At 38.9% G+C, this 14500-nt stretch overlaps 1 long non-coding RNA gene across 1 annotated transcript in view; it reads right to left on the bottom strand.

Annotated features, from left to right (window-relative positions):
* LOC145538425 (uncharacterized) overlaps nucleotides 1-14500 on the bottom strand; it is a 43822-nt gene that overhangs the window by 28600 nt on the left and 722 nt on the right. The window lies entirely within an intron of this gene.

Here is a 14500-nt window from a genome sequence, read left to right on the forward strand (position 1 = left end):
CCATGGGACTCTCCAGGCCAGAATACTAGAGTAGGTAGGGCTTTCCCTTCTCCAGGGGATCTTCCTAACCCAGGGATCAAACCCAGGTCTCGCGCATAGGAGGTGGATTCTTTACCAGTTGAGCCACAAGGGAAGCCCAAGAATGCTGGAATGGGTAGCCTATCCCTTCTCCATTGGATCTACCAGACCCAGGAATCCAACTGGGGTCTCCTGCATTGCAGGTGGATTCTTTACCAACTGAGCTATCAGGAAAGCCAATTGTCAATAGATTTTATATATTTGTTTTAACATTGAGCATTTTATATGATTCTACTTTCTCTTCTTTCCTAGCATATCAGTTATACTTATTTTTTTTTTAACTTTCGTTAGTGGTTGCCCTAGATTCTGTATTATAGACTTACAACTAACCCAACCACTTTCAAATAACACTGTACCATGTCACATGTAGTGTGAGTACATTATAATAAGATAATCCTAATTTTATTTATATATAAGCATGCATAAACATGGGCTTCCCAGGTGGCGCAGTGGTAAAGAATCCACCTGCCAATGCAGGAGATGCAAAAGACATGGATTCTATCATCGGGTCAGGAAGATCCCCTGGAGTAGGAAATGGCAACCCACTCTAGTATTCTTGCCTGGAAAATTCCAGAGGAGCCTGGAGGGCTACAGTCCATGGGGTTGCAAAGAGTCAAACACAACTGAGCAACTGAGCACACACACACACACATAAACATATATAGATACATACACATATAAAAGATACACAAGCATACATAATTGCATGCCTTGTTATTATTTTAATAAACTTATCTATTAGATCAACTAGAAATAAGAAAAATAAAAGTTTTACTTTTACTTATTCCTTTTCCAAAGCTCTTCCTTTCTTTATGTAGATCCAAGTCTCTGACCTATTTTCTTTTTCTTCTCTCTAAAGAATTTTTTTACATATTGCTTGCAAGTTAGGTTCAACTGGCAACAAATTCCCTTCATTTTTGTCTGTTTATTTCTCCATTTTTGAAGGATAATTTTGCGAGATACAAAATTCTAGATTGGTGGGGGTTTTCTCTCAACACTTTAAATGTTTCAGTCCTTCTATTGCCTGCATGGTTTCTGAGCAAAACAGAAATGATTACAGAAACACAAACTGCCCAGACACAGACGCCTTTCCTTAGGGACCCATAGACCCTCTCTGAGCCTTCAGGACTGCGGCACTCTGCAGGCTTCTGGCTGTCGCTGCCCTCCCTCCAGTGGTCACTTCGCTCGTGGCTCTTGACTTGACCCACACATTTTCAGCTTAATGTGTAGTGGTCATCCTTCTTCTGCCCCCATCCTGATTCATGGTTCTCAGACTGTTCCTGAAAGCTGCCAACATTTTTATTTCCCACCATAAGATGAATCCTTTGCTTTTTGGCCAGTGTGTTCCCCTTTGAATCATGGCCAGAGACACAGGATTCAAGCTTCTTAGTCTCTGTAGATCTGAGGATGTGGAGAGATCTAATCAGGTTCTGGACTGAGGGATATGCTGTTATTGGCAAGGTAAATGATAATTTACACCCTACAGGTAAAGCCTTTCCCACTACAGTCACACCTTGCAGCAATTCTTTAAGCATTCAACAATCAGAGCTCATATAGAATGATCATTGTTTCACATCTGGTAACACAAATATTGTTCTCTCATCTGGACAGTGTAGCCTATTTTACATTAGCTTTTAGTACTCACAGTATTTATTTTACTTATGGTCAAGTAGGTTCCTAAGATTTAGTTAGATGTTCATTCCATCCTATTCTCCTGAAATCATTTTGTTTTGAACACAAATAAGATTTCACATTTATCATTTATTTGTTCCACAAATACTTTAAAAATGTAATCTGCATAATTGAACCAGCTCTTATCTTTAAATTAAAAAAAAAATTTATTGTTTAGGCTGTGCCATGCAGCATGCAGGATGGTAGTTCCCCCACCAGGGATCAAACCTGTGTCCCCTACATTGGGAGCATGAAATCTTAACCACTGGATGTCCAGGGAAGTCCCTTAACCAGCTCCTATCTTTAAGAAACTTAGAAGTTAAAAAGAGGACTGATCAAGGTCACCAAGACCCCTAATATAGGGCAGCGTGAGACAGTTGACTCTCGGGCTGACTTCTTGCTGTTTAGATCTGGAGGGATCGGGAACTACTTCAATAAGGGAATAACTTTTGAGTTGGGTCTAACATAATGAATAGGATTTTCAGAAAGAAGTGGATGACAAGGCACTTCGATGAATGAAAAAGCAAGGAGAAATGCAGAATGTTAAGGGCAAGATCTGGGGAAAGCAAATAGCTCAGATAAAGAGAGGTAGGGGAGTGGTAGAAGATAAAGTCAGAAAACAAGCTGTCTTAATGTGAGGGTCTTCAGCACCATCCTGGGGTATTAGGGCATTTGTTGGTCAGCAATAGGAAACCACTAGAACTGATTAAGCAGGGGAGTAGCATGATTCTGTCTTGTTTATTGCAGCTCATCATCCTAGCCTGTTGGTATCCTTGAGTCTTTCATTAAAACTATGAGCTACTCCTCCATCCCCAGACCTCACATAGGTTTGACAAGCACCCTTGATTATGCTTCTCTAAATCAACTACAAAATACACAAAAGTCATAACCATAGTCATAACTCTAAAAGTAACCTCCCACCAGGTTGAGTGCTCAGATTCTTTGGGCTAGGCTTATCCAACCATGTTAATACTCATGTGTAGTGGCATCCAGTTCACAGTTCTTGACAGTAATAGCAGATATTATTGATTGCTTATTTCAATACACATGATTTACCTTTCACTAGCCCTCTAAGATTAAGCTATTGAAATTTACTGTGCATTCTTTTAAACTGCAAAGTCTTTCTTCTGCAGACACTTGAATCTCAACCTTGAACTGACCTTCAATCAATCTCTAAAGAAAATACGGATTTTGTCAAACAGATCCTTCATAAAACCTTTGATCCACTGTACTCCTTTAATATCTATCTAATATAAAGAGTTGTAGAATTCACAGGACCAATTAGAAACTTCATTATTGTTTGTGTTTACTGAGGTTAACTGGAAAGTTTCATGGCACAAAGGAATAATGAAATAGTTTTGACTTAGCCAAGAAGCATAATTTTTATCTAAGTAGGCCTGAATTTCCTGAAAAATTTAAAATAATCTAACAGTGCCAGTATGAACACTTAGTTGCCTAGGTAATAAAGCAGGTTTCCATGGAAACCCATTGGTCTGTATCAAAGAAACACTTTGAATTTTAATAGGATGAAAGAGCATCATCTAAGAAAGACTAAATAGTTATTCCTACCTAAACTGTTCTTGGTGGTGATGGTCTTTAATGTCCATGTTTGTTAATAGCAGTGGTTGTTTTTGTCACAAAAACAAGCTTTAGATATGCAAATTATTGTAATAGCTAATACTGTTTCCTCTATATACCACAAGGGAGCTTTAATCCCCATATGTGTTTTGACATTTATTGTACAAAAGAAAAGATTTATTTCCTAATTTTGTTCTGTGTTTGCATCAGACGTGATGAGTGAAGGTACAAAACTTTTCTTCCCAGTGTCTTACCAATGAGGTTAGCAACTGGGCCACAGCCAGGCTGTCATCCTATGATCTTTCTTTTAAGTACACAAGACTACAAGTGTAATGAAGGACTGGGGTCAGTTTCAGAATATGGTTTCTGTCCTTACCGAAGAGTCCTCAGAGTGCTCTGCTCCCTGTTCAGGGGATGTTAACTGAAAGCTTGTCTAACATGGTATTGATGACTATTCCTTAAAAGCTAACTGACAAGGGCATAGAGCATCAACTAAAGATTTCCTTGCAGACTTGCTGCAATTCCCAGCAAACAGGCAGAGAGAGGTGAGTGAATTGCCAAAAATTCTGAAGCTAGTAAATTACAGATTCAGAGTTTGAACCTCTAAGCTCTATTATAGAAAATGGGGTAGGGCTTGTTTGAGACTCTGGAGTAGGGCCATTTGACTTGGTGGGAGTATCAAGGAGTAACTGAAGTGGTATTATTTCCTTATTTTACAGATGAGGAAACTCAGAGACAAGAAATAGAATAATTTACCTAACATCACACAACCAGTAAGAAGTAAGCTGTGATTTGAAGTGAGGCCACTTGGCTACTTCACACTAAGCCTTTATTCTATTAGTTCTCTATTTCCCCACCCCACTCCAGCTTGTATTCCTTTCATCCCCCTAACTTAATTTTATTTTGATTGTTGGTTAAATGAATAGTTGGTATTTACATTACCGTGGTTATACCAACCTTGTTCATTTAGCCTTCGGTTTGCTATCTAAACTCACTGGGCTTTAAGTGACAGGCTTTATAGTGAGCAAAGATGACTTGGCTTAAGGGGAGAGAAGTGAGCTGGGAAGTAGATTGAATGTCATTACCCAAGGATAGCAGGAATTGCTCATTAAGGCTCACGCAGCAGCCTTCCAATAGGCAGAGTGCTTTGAGGACTAAGGGCACCTTGTTTGGAAATAAGTTTCACTTTTATCATATTAGTCTGGGCATGAAGCTTTTTGTTAAAGAGACCTAAGAGTCTACCTTCTTTTGCTGCCCTGGCCCCCCCATGTCTCTTCTATTTTTATCTTCATATTTTAAATAGCATGCGTATACTGGCATTTTGGAGAAAGAAATGACAACCCACTCCAGTACTCCTGCCTGGGAAATCTCATGGACAGAGGAGACTAGCGGGCTAGCCCTTAGGGTCACAAGAGTCGGACATGACTTAGTGACTAAACCACCACCACCACCAGTGGCATTTTAAACTCTAAGTCAAGTTTGGAGAATATAGATTAGAGAGAGTATAGACTTAAGTTGGACACGACTGAAGTGACTTAGCACTTAGCACTTCCCACCACATTAGTGTTACTACAATAACATAATAAACCCTCACTGAAGCCCTTACTTTGTGTAGAATATTTTTACCAGTACATTTTATATGCTTAAACTGTATACGGACACACAAACACACACTCACTTTATCCTTACAATAACTGAGGTCAATGGCAGTCCAGTGGTTGGGACTTTGCACTTTCATAGCTGAGGGCCTGAATTCAGTCTTTGGTTGGGGAACTAAGATCCTGCAAGTCAAGAAGCATGGCCAGAAAACAACAAAAACCAGTAACTGAGGGAAGTGGTATTATTTTCTTATTTTACAGACAAGGAAACTCATAGACAAGAAATAGAATAATTTACCTAACATCACACAACCAGTAAGAAGTAAGCTGTGGCCATAAAAAGGAACGCATTTGAGTCAGTTCTGATGAGGTGGATGAAAACCTAGAACCTATTATACAGAGTGAAGTGAGTCAGAAAGATCAATATCGTATTCTAATGCACATATGAGAAGGCAATGGCACCCCACTCCAGTACTCTTACCTGGAGAATCCCAGGGACGGGGGAGCCTGGTGGGCTGCCGTCCATGGGGTCGCACAGAGTTGGACATGACTGAAGCGACCTAGCAGCAGCAGCAGCAATGCACATATACGGAATCTAGAAAAATGATTCTGAAGAATTTATTTATAGGGTAGCAATGGAGAAACAGATATAGAGAATAGACTTATGGACTTGGGGAGAGGGGAGGAGAGGGTGAGATGTATGGAAAGAGTAACATGGAAACTTACATCACCATATGTCAAATAGATAGCCAACAGGAATTTGCTGTATGGCTCAGGAAACTCAAACAGAGGCTCTGTATCAACCTAGAAGGGTGGGGTGGGGTGGGGTGGGAGATGGGAGGGAGGTTCAAAAGGGAGGGGATATATGTATACCTATGGCTGATTCATGTTGAGGTTTAACAAAAACCAACAAAATTCTGTAAAGGAATTGTCCTTCAATAAAAAAGTAATTAAAAAAGAAAAAAAGAAGCGAAGTGAAGTGAAGCCACTTGGGTACTTCACACTAAGCCTTTATTCTATTAGCTATTTCCTCTCCCCACCCAGCTTGTATTCCCTTCATCCCCCTAACTTTATTCTGATTGTTGGTTAAATGAATAGTTGGTATTTACATCTTCATGGTTATACCAACCTTGTTCATTGCTGAACCATGTAATATACTACTAAAGAAATATACATATTTCTTTACTTTTTTCTCCTTCCTTTTTACTGAGGCTTACTACTAGCCCTTTTGGGGAGTCTGAATTTCAAACTGGCTTTTTTTTTCTCAAATGTGCTAATGTTTCTGCCATAAGCATATTAAAAGTTGTATTTATTTCCTGGAAATACCTACCTTCCTTTTGGTATGAACCTACTGGTTGCTCTCTGCAAAGATATCATTGTGAGGTTTCTCTTTGTGCCAGAGATCCTCCTTCCTGGATGCTATGTCACGTCTTCCATTTAATTTCTTGTTCTGGGGAAAGGTGTTCTCCATAGCTTCTTTACAGAATATATGAGAGGTTTTTTTAAAATTCTGAAAACATCTTTATCCTGCTTCATATTTGATTGTAAGTTTTTTTTTAAACTGGCTCTCAAATTCTAAGCTGCAAATAATTTTCCCTCAGAACTGTGAGGACATTGGATTTGTTGCCGTCTGGCTTCTGATGCCACTCTTGAAAAATACAAAGCCATTCTGATTGCCAATAATTTGTAAATAGTCTTCATTATTTTTCTAGAAGTTCCAGGGGCTTCTCTGGTGTTCTGAATTTTCCCAATAACATGCTTCAATTTGAGTCTCTTCCACAACTTTTGCTGGGCACATGGTGAGCCATTTCAAGCTAGTTTTGTGTCCTTTGGTTCTGGGAAATTTCCTCCCCTCTCTTCTTTCTTGAACTTTTAGTAGGATACTGGATTTAATGGACTGATCTGCTAATTTTCTTTCTCTTATATTCCATCTTATTCCTGTTTGTCTTTCAGGAAGAGTCTATCAAATCCTTTTTATTTCTTCAGCTGCATGTAACAAAGACCTGAAGTCATACCTTCAACAAGATAAAAGTTAAAATCTCTCTCTTATGCAAAAGTCCAGAGGTAGGCTGCCCAGTGTTGGCAGGACACCTCTACTCTATGAAAGGGTCCTGTCAGGCTCCTTTTATGCCCAAATTTGCGTTGTGGATCACACCAGTTATCTTTTTAGGAAAGTTTCCATAGTTGTAAAAACATACTTTTACTAACATGTCAAGAATTAATCTCATAGCTATATCTATATCTGAGTTGGAGTATCCACACTGCCATATATTTAATGGGTTTCCCTGGTGGCTCAGATGGTAAAGAATCTGCATTGCAGGGGACTTGGGTCCAGAAGATTCCCTGGAGAAGGGAATGGCTACCCACTCCAGAATTCTTGCCTGAAGAATTCCATAGACAGAGGAGCCTGGCAGGCTATTGTCCATGGAATTGCAAAGAGTTTGACATGACTAAGCAACTAATTAACATTTAATGTGTGTCTTGAACAATTCGAACCGTCTGTCATCCATAACCATATTGTCTAATACGGTAGCTGCTATCTACACGTGGCCACTGAGCATTTGAAATGTTATTAGTCCAGATTAAGGTGTGTTTTAAGTTAAAATACACACTGGGGACTTCCCTGGTGGTTCAGTGATTAGGACTCCAAGCTTCCACTGCAGGGGGCACAATCCTTGGTTGGGGAACTAAGATCACATATGCTGCATGGTAAGACCAAAAAATAAAAAAATAATTTTTTAAATCTCCCCCCAAAATACACACTGGATTTAGAAGACTTAGGATGAAAAAGGAAAAGCAGAATATCTTATTCATATTTTAGGTTGATTACAGGATGAAGTGACAATATTTTAAATATACTAAGTTAAAGGAACTGTATTATTATAATTAATTTCACCTGTTTCAAATTTACTTTTTTTCATATGGCTACGAAAAAGTTTTAATTGACATATGTGGCTTGCCTTACATTTCTACTGGATAATTTAGTTCTATAAAATAGGGATAGCAGAGGGCCTACGTCAATGGATAAAAGGATTACGTGAGATCATAAGTGTACAATGTTTAGCCCAGTGCCTAAGAGTAGTTAGTAATGTAGTATTTTACTGACTCTATCATCTCCATTTTTGTTTCTGCATTTCCACGCCTTGGACAATCAAATGCATCCTACAGATGCCAGACCCCAGTCATAACAGTTGTCACTACCTGTGTGTGCATATACATAAAAAGCACTAGCATCCATATTTGCAGAGTTGAGTGTCCATGGCTTAGAAAATCTAGGAGGTCAGAAGGGGGCACTCTTCACCTCTAAGAATCAAAATGTTAAAGGCAGCCAGCTAGTGGAAGGTCACTGATGTATTTAAGCAACATTCCTAAAATAGGAGTGAAGAGTAGGCTCCTTGTACCTAGTTACAAAGTTGGCTGAATTGTTTTCAGCTCTTCAGTGGATCTGCAAAGACAGGAGGAGGGGAGGGGAGAAGATAAGGTAAGAGGAGTTGCTTCAAGTGCCCAAAGTGATTGAATCAGAAAGAGATTCTGAGGACTGGAACTTAAAATGTAAAGAAGTTTCAGAAATACCTTAGTCAATTTCTGCTTTTCCTTCTTCTGTATTGCTGTGATATGATTTTTTAAAAATTCATCCTTCTATGTTTAAATAGGTTTTAGTAAGTTTAAGATAAGAATCTTAGGTAATGAAAAAGCATTGTGCTATAGTTTAATTGACAGTGCTTTTTCCTTTTTTAAGTGGGCTCCCCTAATAGATGGGCTTTGCTGGTAGCTCAGCTGGTAAAGAATCTGCCTACAATGCAGGAGACCCTGGTTTGATTCCTGGATTGGCAAGATACCCCGGAGAAGGGATAGGCTACCCACTCCAGTATTGTTGGGCGTTCCTGGTGGCTCAGATGGTAAAGAATCCACCTGCAATGCGGGAGACCTTGGTTCAATCCCTTGGGAAGATCCCCAGGAGAAGTGAACGGCTACCCACTCCAGTATTCTTGCCTAGAAAATTCCATGGACAGAGAGGAGCCTGGCAGACTACAGTCCATGGGGTCGCAAAGAGTCAGACACTGAGCAACTTTCACTTTCTTTTCTTAGGGGTACATAAAATAATGGGGCAAATTATAATTAACGCATCTTAGATTTAATGGAACATAAGGATTTCTAAGTACAAGATCAAGTGACCTCTAAAATACAGTAATACTATTAGTAATAGTGTTAGTTAGTAATACTAATTAGTTACTAATTAGTATTAGTAATACTAATAACTAATATTTATCTTCACTAGAGCACTTATCTCACACACTATATTCAGAATTTTTTTTTTTGTTTACTGCTTATTGTCTCTCTGCCAGATTTCACATTCCACAGAACAGGAATTTTCATCTATATTGTTCTCTGATGTCTCCCAAGCCCTAAAACAGTGCCCAGCACCCAGTAAGTCCTCAATCAACATTTGTTTAGTGAGTGAATGAATGAAATCTTTGCATGTGCTATTCTAAGTGCTTTGTTTAGAATATTCCATTTAACTTTTACAAGAAACCTAAGTAGATATTCTAATCATCCACATTTTCAGTTGAGGAAACCCATGTGTATATAATATGTTCAGTAACCTGTCCAAGGTCCACAGCTTGACATCACTGGCAGGGGGAGGGGATAGGACTCAAACCTAGTCACACTCTTATCCACTGAACTTCTGGCACTGCCTGTTTCTTTTCTTGATTTAATTCCTATTCCAGGCTCCCACTGTAGTTGGTGCATGCCTCTACCATAGCTCTTAATACTCTTTATTAGAGGGCAGTATGGCTTATGTCCTCTACAAGACTGAGCTTCTCAAGGGCCAAGATCTATCCTTATTCATCTTTGTATCCCCAAGGTCAACCATGATGCCTGGCACTGTGCAGGTGCTTCATACCTCTGAAGTAACCTGGTTATTTAAGTACAGAGCAAGGAGCATGAAAGAAGAGTCAACAGTTTCCAACTAGAGGCCAAAGGACTTACAGAACTGATGAAAAGAACAGCTTATAAGCAGAAGCTGTTCTGGAGAAAGAATACTATGTGTTCCAATTTTAACCTTATTGGAGTGAGGGAAGGACAATCAGATGGAGATAAACCTTAGGGACTTGGAAAGAGAGAACTGGCACAAAGGTTCTTTTAGGACTCAAACACTGACTTGCAAGTCTTTTTGGAAAAAAAAAAAAAAGCAAACTAGAGCTATGATCAGCTCACCATGGAAAACAGAATGCAAAGAAAAGAAAAAGAGAAAAAAAAGGCAACAGCTTGGAGCACACCTATAGTTAATAGAAGGAAGAACACAAGGATTCAGCACAGAAATCTAAAAGAATTCCAAAGCATCTCTGCAGCAACACTGAAGTCAAAGGAATCTTTCTTGTTTGTGTCCCTGAGTAGGTGTCTGTGATGACTGCTTTGTAAAACAGTACAGATTATAAATAAAAGTCTGTGGGCAGCAACAGAAAAACAACACACACGTTTTCAGTGCTACTGGATCTGTCTGGTCCTGCCCACCACTGGTTTGGGGAGCTACTTAGTTCAAACTGGAGAACACCCACACGAAGCTTCTCTCGATGGCAATAGGACATGCCTTCTACCTCTTCACCCTGACTTCTCTTCGCCTCCTCTCTTCTCCAAACATAGGATGGAGATTACACTCCCTTTGGGTCAAAACAGCACATCTGAAATCATTTTATGGCACCCATATTCTTTTACTTGCCCACAGTCTTCAAGATTTTTGTAAGTGAATCTGGCCTCTGCAATTCTTATCCTGCATTACTGTTTTTATTATTTACCATATCAACACCTCAAAATTTCTCTCTTCTAGCTGATTTTGCTCTTGGCTAGACCACAGAGCTCCTTGAGAATAAGCAGGGGTGGGGGAAAGGGCATTACTGAAACTCACTGACTCTCTTTGGTAATATTCTCCTTATCTGTGCACCAGGCATGGACTTCCCAATGTGTTGCATCTGGTAAAGAATCTGCCTGCCCATGCAGGAGACACAGGAGACAAAGGTTAATCCCCGGGTCGGGAAGATCTGGAGGAGGAAATGGCAATCTACTGCAGTATCTTGCCTGGAAGATTCCATGGACAGAGGAGCCTGGTGGGCTGTAGTGTATGGGGTTGCAAAGAGTCAGACACGACTGAGCACATGCACACACACTGTGCCCCAGGCACACCAGCAGGAACTCCTTAGCTGCCCAAGTGGCAGTTAGCACTAGAGACTATTGACTTTTGACCTAGAAGAGCACATAAAATGGTAAATTCATTAAAAACTTAGTAATCACACTATAAATATTCTAAATTACCATTATTTTTACCTTTCTGTGACTCAAATGTACTAAAGATGACCTTTATCTGGCCAAACAACTACTCTATTTAAAACTTATATATGACATATATTCATTCTTACTCACAGAAGAGTGTATAAGATATATTGTACAGTTCAAAGAATAAGTATAAAAGAACATCCAGTTTTAGAAACAGAATATTGTCAGCCCCTCAGAAGCCTTCCCTGGTCACATCCTGTATCTCTTTAACAGTTTTACTATTTAATATATGTATCCTTAACAGTAGAGTTGAGTTTTGCATTTTTGAACCTGATGTAAGTGGAAACATATTTAGTCTTTCATTGATTTGCCTCCTTCACTCAGCACTGAGATTCATCATGTTATTATAAATGGCTATAATGGTTGTCAATTTTCATTGGTGCATTATATTTCACTGCCTTTGACTGTGTGGATCACAATAAACTGTGGAAAATTCTTTAAGAGATGGGAATACCAGACCATCTGACCTGTCTCTTGAGAAACCTGTATGCAGGTCAGGAAGCAACAGTTAGAACTGGACATGGAAAAATAGACTGGTTCCAAATAGGAAAAGGAGTACGTCAAGGCTGTATATTGTCACCCTGTTTATTTAACTTATATGCAGAGTACATCATGAGAAATGCTGGGCTGGAAGAAACACAAGCTGGAACCAAGATTGCCAGGAGAAACATCAATAACCTCAGATATGCGATGATACCACCCTTATGGCAGAAAGTGAAGAAGAACTAAAGAGCCTCTTGATGAAAGTGAAAGAGGAGAGTGAAAAAGTTGGCCTAAAGCTCAACGTTCAGAAAACTAAGATCATGGCATCTGGTCCCATCACTTCATGGGAAATAGATGGGGAAACAGTGGAAACAGTGCCGGACTTTATTTTTTGGGGCTCCAAAATCACTGCTGATGGTGATTGCAGCCATGAAATTAAAAGACGCTTACTCCTTGGAAGGAAGGTTATGGCCAACCTAGATAGCATGTTTAAAAGCAGAGACATTAGTTTGCCAACAAAAGTCCGTCTAGTCAAGCCTATGGTTTTTCCAGTGGTCATGTATGGATGTGAGAGTTGGACGGTGAAGAAAGCTGAGCACTGCAGAATTGATGCTTTTGAACTGTGGTGTTGGAGAAGACTCTTGAGTCCCTTGGACTGCAAGGAGATCCAATCAATCCATCCTAAAAGAGATCAGTCCTGGGTGTTCATTGGAAGGACTGATGTTGAAGCTGAAACTCCAATACTTTGGCCACCTCATGCGAAGAGTTGACTCATTGGAAAAGACCCTGATGCTGGGTAGGATTGGGGGCAGGAGGAGAACGGGACGACAGAGGATGAGATGGTTGGGTGGCATCACTGACTCGATGGACATGGGTTTGGGTAGACTCCGGGAGTTGGTGATGGACAGAGAGGCCTGGCATGCTGCAATTCATGGGGTCGCAAAGAGTCGGACACGACTGAGCAACTGAACTGAACTGAACTGATTGTTGATATGTTTGGATTGTTTGTTTTTAGCTATTACAAAGATGCACATATACAAGAGATTCTGAATAGAATTGCCATGATAGTGAATGTGTATCTTCAACTTTACTAGATAAAGTCAGTTTTCCAAAGTGATTGTATCAATTTACACTACCATTAATTAGTGTTTGAGGATTCTCTTTGCTTCATCCTGCTTTAAAGTTTATTACTGTCAGACTTAATTATTCTTTGGTCTGATGTGTGCGTACTAGTATGGCATTGTGATTTTCATGTTCATTTCTGTGGCTACTAATATGGATGTGCATCTTTTCTGTTGTCATTTATATTTCCTCATAGGTGCTGTACCTACTTAAGCCATTTGCCTATTTTTAGTATTAGGTCATCTGTTTCTTATTGATTTGTAGCTGTCTATATATTTTGGTTACTAATTCCTCATTATATGCTTTGCAAACTTCTTCTCCCATGTTGACTTTTCCACTCACTTTATGGTGGTATTTTGTAAATAAATGTCCTTAATTTTAATGTAGTTGAATTTATCAATCTTTTCCTTTATGGCTAAAAAAAGTTATTCTCAATCCTAAAGTCTAAAAATCACACTTCCATATAGGTCCTAATTTACCTGAAATACTTGGAGTCAGATGTGTTCTGAAATACAAACTTTTCTGGATGTTGGAAAGGTACCACAGAACATGCAATGTACACTATATGAGAAGAAATAGGCCAGTACCTACGATCAAAAATATCAATATTTCCACAGCAAAACATATCATCAGCTAAGTGATATATAAGTGATTATCATGTCACTAAGTCACATTTTTTTCAACAAATGAGTTCCAAAGAGTTGGGTTTTCAAGGTTTGGAGATTCCATAATTAGTACAAAAGTTATGGTCGCCTTATACAATAAAAAATGGAATGTTTCAAAGTTTGGAGGAACTAACTGGTGGAAACATGGACCTGGAATTTGTGTGTGAATTCTTTACTACTGATTCAAATTATATAATGGTTTGGGACTATTCATATTTTCTTCTCTTGAGTGAGCTAGTTGTTTTTCTTGAGATTTGCACAATCATCTAAATTATATTTGCATTAAGTTGTTTATGTTATCTTTTGATTTCTAAAATACAGTTTCATTACTAAGTTGTTAATATCTCTCCTTTTATTGCCCAATCCCATTAAATTTTTGTCAATGTTGTTAGTCTTTTCCCTCAAAAAAATCAACTTTGGATTTTAAAAATCTACTGTATTAAGTGATGTGCTAGTGAACTGGCTCTGAACAAAACAAAACACTATGTTGTTGGATTTCCAGTGTGAAGATTCCCATCAGAGGCAATTTCAAGCTACCAGTATGATACTACTGATAATGGAATTGGGAAGAGGTGTGCACAGCTGGCTCTCCTGAGGCAGTACAGGCAGTGTCTGACATACCACTATTTTATTTCTCATTTCTTTCATTTCTGCTTTTAGCATTATCTCCCTCCTACTTTCCTTAATTTTGCTCTCTTTTTTCTAACTTCTGGAAAGGGGATGTTTAGCTAAAGATCTTTCAGCCTCTTTTCTAGTATACTTACTTAAGATTGTAAATTTTCCTTTAAGTACTTCATTAGCTTTATTCTACAGGTGTTCCTATTGTATTTTATTGTTTGGCTCAAAGTATTTTCTCATTATTACCATTATGACTGGCTATGGGTTATATGGACTTATTGCTATAATTTTTTATTGATTTCTAGTTTAACTAGAACATGTGCTTAAAACAACACATGCCGAATGACCTTTAAA

Source organism: Giraffa tippelskirchi, chromosome 2 (assembly GCF_054371585.1).
Source record: "Giraffa tippelskirchi isolate mGirTip1 chromosome 2, T2T-mGirTip1v1.2.pri, whole genome shotgun sequence".
NCBI classification, from domain to species: Eukaryota; Metazoa; Chordata; class Mammalia; order Artiodactyla; family Giraffidae; genus Giraffa; species Giraffa tippelskirchi.